The 15,081-nt window shown below is 33.1% G+C and overlaps 1 long non-coding RNA gene across 2 annotated transcripts; it reads right to left on the bottom strand.

Annotated features, from left to right (window-relative positions):
- Positions 1-1,515: 1,515 nt before the first annotated feature.
- LOC125599774 lies at positions 1,516-14,556 on the bottom strand. Of its 2 annotated transcripts, XR_007333451.1 has the most exons (7): positions 13,780-14,556; positions 13,521-13,687; positions 13,047-13,354; positions 7,038-7,112; positions 6,581-6,727; positions 6,231-6,328; positions 1,516-3,108 (listed from the first exon to the last, which is right to left on the bottom strand). It is a non-coding gene; the product is annotated as an uncharacterized LOC125599774 (long non-coding RNA). The 2 variants fall into 2 exon arrangements; XR_007333450.1 differs by lacking the exon at positions 7,038-7,112 and having other exon boundaries at positions 2,839-3,108; positions 13,780-14,550.
- Between the last annotated feature and the right edge of the window lie 525 nt (positions 14,557-15,081).

The following is a 15,081-nucleotide window of genomic DNA, read 5'->3' as shown; positions in this document are numbered from 1 at the left end:
TAATCCAACCAATTATATATAACTAGATATTATAACTGAACTCCTATTATATAGCAACCAAATAATATTTCCAACATTTAGAAATATATTGTAATCTCTCTTTTAATTCTAATATTTTTTGGATCCACTTTTTATCTACATATAATACCGAACGTATTGACCTTTATAAGATCTACAACTTATAACATCTACCGTTAACTAACGTGCTATACCAATATCAACACTATTAACAAAACAAATTATATCAGACATTGTGGACAATATAGAAGATTTCATATTATGTTATTAGATTATATATTTGGGACTGCAATACTAAATTAAAAAATATGCTAAATAAATCTTAGAGAGTAAAGTTTAATATTTGGGTCTTCGGGCCGAGTTGGATCGATTCCTTTTATGTCCTAGACATTTAAACCAACTAGATATTTAAAAATTTCAGTTCGGATTCGGGTTGGTTCCGGATCGGTTCAGATTCGTAATTCAAATAACTATAATTTTTGGTTACATGACGGATCTGACCGATTTGAATATTTAAAACCCGAAATGATTTGATATACCCGAAAACACAAAAATACCTGAAACATGAAATTTTTTGAAAACTCAAACAAAACTCTTAAAAGTTCAAATAGTTTATATAACCCAAAACTTTACCCAAAATATGAACTAAAAAACATAAAATATCCAAAATTTTACTTGAATACCTGAAATATATAAGTAAATTTTGATAGCATCACCTTTTAACTTAAAATATCCATAATACCAATCTTAAATATCCAGATATGCCTAATATACACAAAACAATTGGGTACTTTGTTTAGCCGATCGAGTCTCAGATAAAACTCGAACCTAACCGAGATCCGCGGGTTCAAAAGTATACCCAATAAATACTTTGTTTTAGAAATTGACCAAATTGAATATGTATTTTTGGATCAGTTTTGGTTCAAATTTTTGGATTCGGATAAAGTACATATGCCTAATAGAAATTTACAGAAAAATATACATAGAGAATCTCAAATAAGCTAATTAAATCTAAATAAATATCCTTCTTTGATATAATATGACTCTGTAACGTAATAATGTAAAACAATCTCAAAATGATAATTCATATCAAATTGTGTTTTTTTCTTTATAATCCAAAAACCCGCGCTTCAGAGCGCGGATCAAAATCTAGTAGTATTGATTAAAACAGAGTTCTATTTGAAGTTTTGAACTCTACTGTGACATACTGTGACATATTTGTTTTGGACCTATTCAATAAATTGTGACTAAATATAAAATTACACTTCATTATATAATGACCTATATATTTAAAGTAAACTAACTTTAATCTGTGATTATTATTTGAACCTATCCAACTTTGATAAGGTCATCCATCTTTTGTCGTCGTTGGCTTCTACATCTTCTTCCTCTGTTCCACCATCATGATCTCCGACCACCACACACGGGTAGATTCACAAAACAAAGAACAAAGTAAAATTAGGGTTTGTGGATTGATTCGTGGACCAGCCATCTTCGAGAGCCAACTTCTAGCGTGCCCCAAATGTGAAATGCCAAATCTCCTATGGGCTCCTAGAGTCTCCTATACCCCTATTTCATAATTCTTTTTTTTGATCAAAATCTAAACTCCTAAGTCAAATCCTTCCCGGTTATCAAAACTAAATCCTAACCCCCCTATGGATTAGTGAACCCATGGGAAAATATTTAAATTCTATACCTTTCAAATTCAAAAAAATATATTTTAAAATCGTTTTTAATCATATTTTGATGATTTTTTCGAAAATATGGAAAACAATGTTTTTGGATTTTTGAAATATTTTTTTTATCAAATTGTATAAATCAAATAAAAAATATTAACGTTTTCATTTTAATTTTATGATTTTTCGTTTGACATATAAAATTAAAAGAACAAAAGGGTCCTTTTGAGATTGTGTTATGAGATATAGGGGCATGAGAGGAGATGATTCCATTCTCGAGCAAGAGGTTTTGCTTCATAGAGTTTATGTGCTTACCTGCGCAGCTGTTTGATAAAGGATGTTTCTTGATTAGAAGGAAACAAAGATGATAGCTCAAATTAGTATATGTGATTCCGACCCTTGATTGTTGATCATCGCATGAACTCTTTCGTGAATTTTCTCTTGAATCTGAGTAATAGACGCTATGTTTTGTTTAATTCAGAGCTCAGGTCAGTCACTATCATGAGTGAAACTGAGACAAGAGTGAATTCTGAGTCAAGGCAAAAAGGTATTTGGAAGACGTGAAAGCTCCCAAGCAAGTTTTATCCCCTTCGCACGTTTCTGTCGTGGTGTTGGACGTACTGATATGGCATTCCAACAATCAAGGTAGCAAGGCTGTTAAATCTGCTCAGTTGGTACTTGATTTCTCAAGAATCCTGAGACTAATACTGAGGTAACTTTAGAGTTTTGACTCTATTACTATTTTTTTTTTCTTTTATTGATATGGATCTTATGCTCAGTTGATAATTATCATTTAATTTTCAGGTCAAAGTTTTGGGTTTTGATGCCTTTTTCATATCGCTGGCAACTGGAAAGTCAGTTGGCAGTGAAGTCAAAACAATAGAACTTTATTGGTTTTTGAATTATAATCATCTAAACTATTAAAACTGAAGTACATTTTGTACTTAGCCCTGACTTTTCCACAAAAATTACCACTCTATGCCACTGGTTAAAATTGAGCGTTTTCTTTAATTTAGTAAACCAAGTCCATCGTTTTCTGTATAAGTAAACCATTCAATAACAATCCAATTATAATTAACATCGTACCACTATCCTACCAATCATTTAAAATAGTTACTAACAGATATAATTAAAAAACCAGTAGTAAACCAGAAAATTTCAAAACCATCTTAATCATCGTTATTGTCATTCTAAATTCTTAAACATACAATATCGAATTCAATTGTGATACTACCTTAGTTCATCTTTGTCTACTGAATCTAGAGTCAATAGAGACACTCCTACATAGCTTTCCAGAATTATACTTAAACATCTAATATCGGTTTATATGATACCTCGGTTTATCTTGGTATGCAGAATCAAAACCCCAAAATAACGAAAGCTACAACTCCATGTCATTGTCCACGCATTAATCCTGACAATATAAATATATATATCATAAGTTATATCATTATTATCCTAATTAAACTCACGTAATTAAAAACCAAAATTAACTTTAACAAGTCAATAATATACTAAACGAATATACTTGCCCAAATATATTCCTATTTTTAAGCATTTCCATAACAATAGCGATGTCAATCAAATACAAAAAGATTTTCAAGTTATTGTAATCTTGCCAATCACGTTTAGTATCAACTCATTAAAAATCTACAACCCTGTGATTACGGTAACTCCATAACAAGCAAAAAAATTTTGGGAACAAAATCGATCCGCATATTCTCTATTAATGATAAAAAATCACAACTGCCAACATCTTTATTGGTTTTTGGCGTTAACCCTAGCTTTACTCACTACCTATATATATATATATATATATATCTCTTTCCCCATTACGTGAAAACCAAATCATTCGACTCAATTCCTCTTAAAATGTCGATCCTTGCTACATTTCATCCTCTCACAAAACTCAGACCATTCAAAAATAAGTGGCGAGTTCAAGTTAAGTGCTTACATTCCTGGAGGCAGAACACACCTTTTGGAGATACCTTTGAGATGGTTTTAGCAGACCAATGGGTAAGATGGTTTTATCATTTCTATATGTTTTTTATATTGAGAGTTACTGCTTTAACTATCTAAATTAATATTACCAATGTGTTTTTGTTAGGGAAACAAAATCCAGGCCTCTTGCAAAAGAACACACATGGCCAAAGTTCAACGTGCATTACCATTAGGAAAATGGGGAGTCATTGAAAATGTACAAATGAATCCAGCTGGTGGCAAATATCGAACAACACGCCATCCATACAAGATGGCTATCTCAAATGAAACTGTGATAAAAGGGTCGGATTTAGCTGATGATCGTATCTTTCTGTCTCTGTCCAATTATGAATCAATTGGAAAAACAGACACAAAAGAGGCTGTTTACCTTATAGGTACTATGGTTATCTATTTCAATTTTTTTTTATTAATCTTAAACCAGTTTTGTGGTCTGACAACATTCTATAAATGGGAATAACATATATTACTCCGTTTTTTAACAGATGTGATAGGGAGAGTTCATGACCTTGGGGATGTCCTTACAGTCAAGGCACAAGGAGAAGACAGGAAGAGGGTCGAATTTCGTTTAGTTGATTCACAGTATGCTCTTATTTCCTCAATTTTAGACATTACTCTCCTGTTTTGAAAAAGTCTTACTAATCTTTAACTTAACAGAGGAAACGATCTTCCATGTTGTCTTTGGGGAACATATGCTGAGCAAATAGAAGCTTTTATTGAGAAGAGTGATGATCGAACTTTTGTTTGTTTGATATGGTTTGCGAAAGTGACCTTCTTTAGAGGTATTTTACTTTAAACTTCGTGATTATTTCCTATCATTTACTCCATCTAAACTTTTAAATTATAAACTTTGTCTGTACTAGGAGATGTACAAATCACAAACGCCTTTGATGCATCGCGCATGTACCTCAATCCAACAGAACCAGACGTTTTAGAGTTAACTGAAAGGTATATTCCTATTTTTAATGATTTAATATTGTTTACACTAACTGTTACTGATTGATGTTTATGATTCATAATTTTGTAGTTTGTCAGCTGCTAATTCACAACTTGCTACGGTTGAGAAATCTACTGGGAAGAAAGATGGTAAACGCATTCAATTTGATTGGAATGATGCAGAGATCAAGCCGATTTCAGAAATCATGGATGCAACACAGGTAATCACTTAATTTTTTGTTCATTGATTTCTCTGTCTCAATGTGGTTTTCTGAGATTGTTTATTGCATTTAAGTTATTTGTGACTAATTTGGTCCAACAAAACACTTCTATGCAGGTGGAGATTTGTAAAATCATATGCACAATTGAAGCAATAGACACTGATTGGGCATGGTTTTACTTTGGGTGTGACCGTCACAGCAAAAAAGTCAATAAGCTCGCAAATATTGATTATGAACAGATGACAAGAATTGACAAACCAAAGTTTCATTGTGAAATTTGTAATGCTATTGTGACTCATGTTTCCCCCAAGTAAGTGTTTACAATCGAATTACATGTGTTACGTTTTTTTTTTTTGTAATTATCATACATTTTGCTAATCGATTTTATTGACTTTTATAAGGTTCAAACTCCATGTGGTCGTGAAAGATGCCACAAAGACATGTAGTCTAATGTTACTAGGCTCTGTTGCAAAATCCATTGTTGGTGTGAAAGCTGATGATCTATGGGATGGTTCTTATGGAGAGGTATTTTTTATACAGTTTTTTTAGCATATCACGTTAGTGCAATTTAAAACTAACAAATGGTTTCAAAACTTTAATAGATAGAAGATCCAGAGATACTACCAGAACCTATCCGAAATTTGGTCGGAAAGTCCTTCTGTTTTGGGGTGTCTATTAACTCTGAAAATGTCTCAAGTGGATCAGCCACCTTCTTGGTTTTAGAAGTTTGTTCTGGAGATAAGGTTCTAAGCATTGAAAGTGGTTCTGAGGCAATTTCTGAAATGGGAACAACTTTTTCTACAATGTCATCTGGTGGTGTAAGTACAAAAAAAGTTGTATCTGTGATTATGTTATAATTCTTCTTTTTTTCTTAGCTTATTTTTTTTAACCAAATCGCAACTTCTACGGTTTTAGGTGGTGCTGTTGGATTCAAGTTCATCTGAAGATCCTAAAACTCCATATTCAAAACGCAAAGAAGATGATGCTGATCTACCAGACCTAACATCCACTTCCAAGAAACTATGCACCAAAGTGATCAAACATGAAAATGCGAAAACCGATTAGCTGTTCGGATAGAAAAAAGTTTCTTCCTTTCAATGTTTTTGAATTGTTTTTTTACTTTTATTTTCTCAGTACTTTTAATGTTTGCAGTGCTTTCTATTGTTTTCTATTGTTTCTTATTTTTATTTAAGTGACAATGAATAAAATCTGGTTTTCTATTTGATTTCTTTTGAATTGTTATATTAAAGTTTATCAGATACATGTAAACATATTATTCAGTCTCCTAAGTTAACATAACTAACTAAGCAATTCATATGGTCGAACTGACTTAGATGATTTCTAACTATCTAATTTTAAGGATATAATACCAAGAACATACCTGTCTCAGCTTTGATAGAAAGCATCTGTTACGTTATCACCTTTGCATATTAACGTCCTTCTCATCAAATCTCTTCATAATCTCCAACAACATGATTGCTTAGAATAAAATAAAAACAATTCTTAGTTATATTAATCATTTATATTGGCATCATTTTATTAGAGAACTATAATAACTGATTGTAATAATTATATATTTTATCTATTCTGAATGGATACAACAATAAAGGAAAACCGCCAGAAATATATAACTAGATTCGTAAATATACTTTTTTACTTAAACGATTTTCCTAAATTTCAGCCAACAATATATTGTCAATCTTAAATTTGGGTAAAAAAATATGATTTTACCTCAAAAGAGTTTATTCTCATCCAGACAACGTCTCTTTCTTACGCAAGATTTTTCTCATCCTTTTCCTCATACAGAGCACTCTCACGCACATTGTATTCCAAATATGATGAACCGGAAAAGAGGAAATGTACGACTGGGAATTGACACTGCAAAAAGAAAACGTTCACCAACAATCAATGAGATCCCTAACCTTGAAGATAACCACAGATGTTCTAAATCTATCTCCAATCAGGATATTCCATTAAGTTCTATTTATTTTAGACTGTTGGAAACCATTGAAGGTCACCAAGTGCTAAGCTACACAATTCCACCATTTCAACAAATAAGCATGCTTTCACCACAAACACCAAGGAATTTGAGAAGATTAGTCCTTGGTAAGTCATTCACCTAAAAGAACTTATTAACTATATTAAGAAAATACACACTGTCCTTTGTCAAAAGCTGGTTTTATGATACCTGATTATCTTTGCAAGGTATCGATTTAATCAAAGACAGTGTGCCATATACCCCCACGCCCAGCAGTTGCTTAACCTCAATAACAAGTAAGTTTTGTTTAGATTTTTTATTTACATTTGGTCTTACGTAGAAAAAACATGCTCACGCACATAGTCTTGCATTGGAAATAAACAGAGGATCTACATAAGAGGAGCTTCAAATCAATCAAATCCAAGGGAGGCCATAAACGCAAAAGCGATTGTAATGTCCTAAAAGACATTACTAATATATCACAGGTGCCAAATAAAAGAACACCAAAACATGCACGTACATTCAATGCATCAACTCAGACCATAGAAGAAGATGATGAATTGGTGGGAAATGATTTGTTTGGAGGTAGCAACACGTTTAGGTGTTTTCTTTGTAATTGTGTAACTTAATCTTTCTGGACATTACATGATTAATTAATTGTGTTGCATACAGGGATAGTTGATGAGGATAATGATCAGGTTTTTGAATGTTCTTCCCAAGAGAATACTGATACAGAAGATGAGGATTCTGACTTAGATGATCCTATAGTTTCTGAAGAACAGGATGATCGGATGATTATCACTAATAAGGCGCCTAATTCAGAACGTGTTGTTGAAAGTGTAAAGGCTTCTAAACCATCTAAGTCATATGTTAATGAAAATGGTAACCACCCCAAAATTCTTTGATATACAAGAACACCTATACAGTTGCCTATATTTGAAAAAAAAATTGACATCATGTTTTCATTTCGAATTTTGCAGACTATTTAGATGAAGGTGATCCGGATTACAAATGTGGTCATTGTGGTGCTATCATGTGGTATGGAGAAAGACTCAACAAGCGGAGAAATGCAAAAAAACCTACATTTTCATTATGTTGTATGCAAGGTCAAGTCCAACTGCCTTTATTGAAAGAACCACCATCAGTTTTAAAAAAGCTCTTGGAAGGAGATGAACCAAGAAGCAGACACTTCCAGAAACATATAAGACCTTACAATATGTTTTTTTCCTTCACTTCACTTGGTGGAAGAGTTGAGAGGTCTTTGAAAAAGGGTAGAGGCCCTGATATGTTTCAGCTACAAGGAGAAAATTATCATCTATTGGGTAATTTAACCCCACCTGATGGTAGTGACCCCAAGTTTGGCCAACTATACATAGTGGACACAGAGAATGAAGTTGAAAACAGATCTAAATGTTTAAGGTATAACAATAAACCTTCTGAACACCTTTTGACCCAATTTTCTAACTAACATGGTTGTTTTTAACTATGTTTTACAGCTCTGGTAAACAAAACTTTGTGGTCAAGAAAAAGGATAATCTCAAGAAAGATATTATTGAGACATTGATGAAGATGTTGAATGAAGTCAATCCATATGTAAAAAAGTTTAGATCAGCAAGAGATCGTTTTAACACAGATCCTGAAAATTCTTTTCATATGAGGATTGTTAGTGAGAGATCGAAGGATGGAAGGACATATAACACACCCACGGCCTCAGAGGTTGCTGCCTTGATTCCTGGTGATTTTAGTCTTGATATGGACAAAAGGGATATTGTTCTACAACAAAAATCAGGAAAACTGCTGAGGATAAACGAGATTCATGCTTCTTATCTTGCACTTCAATATCCTCTTTTGTTTACGTATGGAGAAGATGGATTCAGACTGGGTATTAAGAAAGGAGCAACAGAGAAGGCAAAAAAAACACAAGAAGCCTAATATCAGTATGAGGCAATTCTTTGCCTTTCGACTACATGAACGTAAAAACGAGTCTCATGCTCTCCTACATTCTAGAAGGCTATTTCAGCAGTTTGTGGTGGATGCGTTCACAACAATTGAGTCCAATCGACTGCGATATTTGAAGTTAAACCAACCTTCTCTTCGATCTGATAGTTATGACTCCATTAAAGAGTCTGAGAATGCAGGAAAAGTGGATATGAATGAGCAAGGAACAGAGTTTACATTACCAGCGTCATTTGTAGGGAGTCCTAGATATATGAAGAACAACTATTTGGATGCTATGACAATATGTAAGCATTTTGGATTTCCAGATCTTTTCATAACATTCACATGTAATCCCAAATGGCCAGAGATTACAAGATATGTTAAGGCAAGGAAGCTTAAGGCTGAAGACAGATCAGACATTATTTGTAGGATCTTCAAGATCAAACTTGATTCATTGATGGATTCTTTGACAAAGAAAAACATTCTGGGAGAGACACGCTCATGTAAGACAAACTCGACTGTCTTTTAGTTTGATTGTTCTTCCATACGTGTGAATTTTTGTAACAAATGACTAATTATTATTTTTTTGGCTTGATACAGCTATGTACACAATTGAGTTCCAAAAACGGAGTTTACCACATGCTCACATTCTCTTATTCATGAAGAAGATAAAGGTTCCTACAACAGAAGATATTGACAACATCATTTCTGCAGAGATTCCTAATAAAAAAGAAGAACCAGAACTTTATGAGGTCATTAAAGATATGATGATTCATGGCCCATGTGGACGAGCTAGTACTAATTCTCCATGTATGGAGAATGGCCGTTGCTCTAAGTCATATCCTAAATCATTTGCTGAGAAGACCACTATCAATAAAGAAGGGTTTCCGGTTTACAGAAGGCGTCAACAGTCAGATAACTATGTTCTGAAGAATGGAGTGAAATGTGACAATCGATATGTCATTCCTTATAACCGGAAATTATCTCTTCTATACAGAGCTCATATTAACGTCGAGTGGTGCAACCAAGTTGGTTCTATAAAGTATTTATTCAAATACATAAATAAAGGACAGGATCGTGTCACAGTTGCTGTTGACCCCCAGACAATATTGTTGCAAGTGAGTTGGGAGATGTTGAGCTTACAAAGGAAAAGCTCGACAAGAAAAGGAATGAACTCAAGGAATTCTTCGATTGCAGGTACTTAAAAATTATGATTTTTTCCGGTTACAGCTTACTCAAGCAAGCTGCGAAATTGATCTTTACTTTTTTGTGTATGCAGATATGTTTCAACATGTGAAGGAACGTGGAGAGTCTTTAAATTTCCTATTCACTATCGATCTACTGCTGTTGAGAAGCTTAGTTTTCATCTCCCTGATAAGCAAGTTGTTACTTTCAAAGGGAAAGATAAATTGAAAGCAGTGGTCAGCCGGAAGCTCATTCAAAATACAATGTTCTTGGCTTGGTTTGAGTTGTGTAAAATTGATGATCTTGCAAGAACATTAACCTATGCTCAGATTCCAAACTACTTTACTTACGATAAAAAGTCAAAGAAGTTCAAAAGACGGAAGCGGGGATTTGCTCTAGGCCGGATTAATTATGCTCCTAGGACCCAGGAAGCTGCTTATTTCTTGCGTGTATTATTGAATGTTGTCAATGGACCCACCAGTTATGATGACATTAAAACATATCAAGGTGTTCTGTATCCGAGCTACAAAGATGCATGTTATGCTCGTGGGTTATTAGATGATGATCAGGAGTACATTGATGACATAGTAAGAAGAAGTTTTGAAAGCACAGAAAGTGAGCTTCGGAAAGTGTTTGTTATGATGCTTATGAGTAACTCTTTGTCTAAGCCAGAGGCGGTATGGGAAAACACTTGGCAGTTATTGTCAGAAGATATCGAGCACAACAGGAGAAGAAATTTTAACAGACCAGGTGTGTTTTAAATTTTATTAATAAAATCAATCTAGAACGCTACATGATATTACGTGATTGATAAACTAATTTACTGAGCTCGCCTGTCCTGTCCTTTTTCATTGTAGGTCTTATTCTGAGTGATGACGAGAAAAAGAAGTATGGTTTACTAGAGATAGAAAAAATATTGAAAAGAAATGGTACTTCTCTTACAAGGTTTGAATCTATGCCTAAATTACCAAGGACATATAGGCAGGATTCTAACGTCTTGGTGTTAGACGAACGCAGCTATTGTCGTTCCTCATTGTTAGAAACTCTTGAAAGAGATATTCAGAAGATGACTTGCGAGCAAAGAGAGACATATGAGCAGATACTATTGGCTGTTAATAAAGGAGATGGTGGAATGTTTTTTGTTAGTGGTTTTGGTGGAACTGGCAAAACTTTCCTCTGGAAATTGCTTTCTGCAGCTATACGTTCTCGAGGAGATATTGTTCTAAATGTAGCTTCAAGTGGCATCGTATCATTGTTGTTGCAAGGCGGTCGGACAGCTCATTCCAGATTCGGTATCCCCTAAATCCAGATGAGTTTTCCTCATGTACTATGAAGCACGGAACTGACCAAGCTAATTTAGTGAAAGCGTCATCACTTATTATATGGGACGAAGCACCTATGATGAGCAAGCATTGTTTTGAAGCATTGGATAGAAGTTTATCTGATATAGTGGGAAAACACGATACACAGCCATTTGGTGGAAAGGTTATCGTTTTTGGTGGTGATTTTAGGCAGGTATTGCCTGTTATAAATGGTGCTGGTAGAGCTGAAATTGTTATGGCCTCACTGAACTCATCGTATCTTTGGGAACACTGCAAAGTGCTTAAGCTCACCAAAAATACGAGATTGCTATCAGCTGGATTGTCAGCATGCGAGTTAAAGGATCTTCAGGAATTTTCAGAGTGGATATTAAAAGTGGGTGATGGTAAACTTTCAGAGCCTAATGATGGTGAGGCAGAGATAGAAATTCCTTCTGAATTTTTGATTACCGACTCAAATGACAATCCTATAGAAGCAGTCAGCGAAGCGATATATGGCGATTCAACTTCACTACATGAAAACAAAGAGGCGAAATTTTTTCAAGAGAGAGCTATCCTTTGTCCAACTAACGAGGATGTTAATAGAGTTAATGAATATATGTTGGATAAGCTACAGGGTAAATATTTTTTCTGAATCTTTTAATTTGCCATTTTATGTTTTGATGTTATTCTCCTAATATATGTTTTCCATTTCAGGTGAGGAAAAAATTTATAACAGTGCTGATAGCATTGATCCCTCTGATACAAGTTCTGTAAACAATGAAGCTCTTAGTCCTGATTTTCTTAACACGATTAAGGTTTCTGGCTTACCAAATCATAGTCTTAGACTAAAGGTTGGTTGTCCTGTTATGGTTCTCAGAAACATAGCTCCTACTGATGGCTTAATGAATGGGACGAGACTGCAAGTCACTCAGCTAATGGATTTTATGGTTCAAGCTAGGATTATAACAGGAGAAAGGGTTGGTGAAATAGTTGATATTCCTAGATTGCTGATAACCCCCTCAGACACCAGATTGCCTTTTAAAATGCGGAGACGGCAACTGCCTCTCGCTGTGGCTTTTGCAATAACAATCAACAAAAGTCAAGGACAATCGCTGTCTAAAGTAGGTTTTATCTACCAAGACCTGTCTTTTCACATGGTCAGCTATATGTGGCTGTTTCTAGAGTCACTTCAAAAAAGGGATTGAAGATTTTGATTTTAGACGAAGATGGCAAACCTCAGAAGAAGACTATGAATGTAGTTTTCAAAGAAGTTTTCGACAACCTTTAAACAAATGTGAAAGAAGGTATGTGAATTTCTATCATTTTGATGTCTTATACGAGTGTGTTTGGATGAGTTCTTAAAAAAAAAAAAATTCTAAGTGTTTTTTTGTGTACACCGTGAGTTCATGTGACTTATAATTTATTTTACTTATGTTCTTTGCAGATTTCAGGCCTTCATAATTGATCTATGGTTGAAGAATGTTTTTTTTTTCACAAAAATATTTTTTAGTAATGAAAACAACATTAGTTTTGATTTCCAATAATTCTATTCAATAAGATTTTTATTCTTTTGATTTCACGAATTTTTGAATTATTTGCTGTTGTTTAAAAACAATTCCCAAAAATCGTATGTTATATTAGTTAATCATTGACATAAACTCTTATATACATCGCTGAAGCAAGTAAAAAACAAACATCGAAACATAAGCCAGGGTTCTATAATCTAATTCCTGATTCTACACTGTCCTACTTTATCACCCTATGAATTACTTCCAATAGATAAGTAATTACTAACCTTAGAAAAAGACTGTTGTCCAGACAAGTTGGCATTTTTCTTTTGCATCTTGATTACTGGTACTGGTTCTCTCCACCTCCAATATACTTCCAACAATAAATAAATTCAAAATCAGCATATGATCATAGTACTAAATGATGATCGAATGAATTTAAATGAGAACACATCCATTAAAGATTTACTACATGGTTAGTTGCCTTCCCTTTGCTATGTGATGTTACGACATTTTTTTATCTCTCTCTCCTTCACCATGTCTCTGGCTGAGCTTTTCTATAGATCACTTATGTCCCCTGTCCCTCAGTTTCTCCCTGCAGAGTTGTTTGTGTAGATTACACAACAGTCTAGCTTTTGACAAAGCTCAAAGCTCAGTCTAATCTACGATTGTCTAAATCTGAAGCTTTTTGATTTCTCCAATAACAGAAATCAAAAATCTGGAAAAAAAAATTTAAACTGAAAACCGTAGATTAGAATTACCTTAAGAAGGAATAAAGATCTCAGCCAGAGACGAAGTCCTCGAAATATTCAGCTGCTACCCGCGAACAAACCAAAGTTCAGCCTGATTCTTAACCAATCTGTAAGGGGCTGAGGTTTTTTTTTGACTGGAGATTTAACCGATTGAACGTTCTTGGTATTACACACCTCTGATGGATATTAACAAATCATAACACAGAATAAAGATTAGAACAACTAATCGTTTCAAAATCAACTTCAACCTAAGTATACAAACTCGAACCTGTATCCCAAAATCTCCAGTAGTCATCAGTAGATCTAGACTCTGGCTCTCTTTTAAGTGAAAACTTCATAGCTGTTTGTGCACTTCTCGCCAGCAGAACGAACGGCAACAACGACGAAGAGATAGGTTGAAGACACAGAACTTTCTACGGGAACAAAAAAAGAGACGTACAAGATATTTTTCTGTTTTTTTCCCGGAAATAATAGTTATATGGGCTTCCTTGAATTTTTAAGGTCCAATATCTTTTTTCTTAAATATGAATTTCCTATTTATAATTCATAACAAAAGGCCCAATTCAATTTATGTATTTCAGCTTGCTATATATAATTGCTATAGATTGTCTATAAAAATGTTTAGTTAATATTGATGCTGTCTAAATATTTTTTAAAAAATACATATTAAATATTGTCTTCAAAAATTTTTACTCACCACATTTATAGTATAATTTACCACAACACATATTTTCTCAACAAAATACTCTATAATTAATCATTTTAATGTCAAATGTTACCAAGTAAAATTAAAAAATATACAATAAAAGACGTATACAACCTGATAGTTAAAAAATAGACACTAAACAAAATTACAAATATACACCAATGTCAAACAATAGATAATCTATGAAACACAATTATGTTTTTACAACAAACAAAAACATTTAATTATATAAAACATATACATCCGCGCGGACGCGCGGGTCAAAGGCTAGTATACTTTACAACACATGATGATGATTGGTATTGGATGACCGAAGCTTTAATCTATCTACTACGTTTTGAGGTTAATTAACTCTGGATTTTGAGCTTTAGTCTATCTACTAGGTTAAGAACATTATATAAAAATGATTTTCTATATTATATGTTTCTAACATATTATGAAATAATAAATATATATTGAATAATTAAAAATTCAGTAACTAATATTTATATAATTAAATTGGTGCGAACATATAAATAACTTTTATTAATCCAAACAATAGTTTTTCTAATTGATATGGTATATAATTAAATTTAAATGATAGTAACATATATAAATAGTACATTTTAATATTATTATTTATTAAATGATGTTTTTTACTCATATGTTTTTTTTATCAATTGTATATGTTATAACAACAAAAATTAAATTACTGATAGCAAAATTTTTACTGTATGATTAATAGTTTAACTAATTTATAATATTTTTAAAAATTAAATTGTCAATATTTTTTCAAAAGTTTTATCAAAAACATTATTCAAAGTAAATTTTAAAATTAAGATATTGATGTACTTTTATATGGCATATAATTTAATTTAAATTATA

The sequence above is a fragment of the Brassica napus genome, unplaced genomic scaffold (genome assembly GCF_020379485.1).
Source record: "Brassica napus cultivar Da-Ae unplaced genomic scaffold, Da-Ae ScsIHWf_198;HRSCAF=350, whole genome shotgun sequence".
In the NCBI taxonomy this organism is placed as follows: domain Eukaryota; kingdom Viridiplantae; phylum Streptophyta; class Magnoliopsida; order Brassicales; family Brassicaceae; genus Brassica; species Brassica napus.
This window is presented reverse-complemented; position numbering and strand designations above follow the sequence as displayed.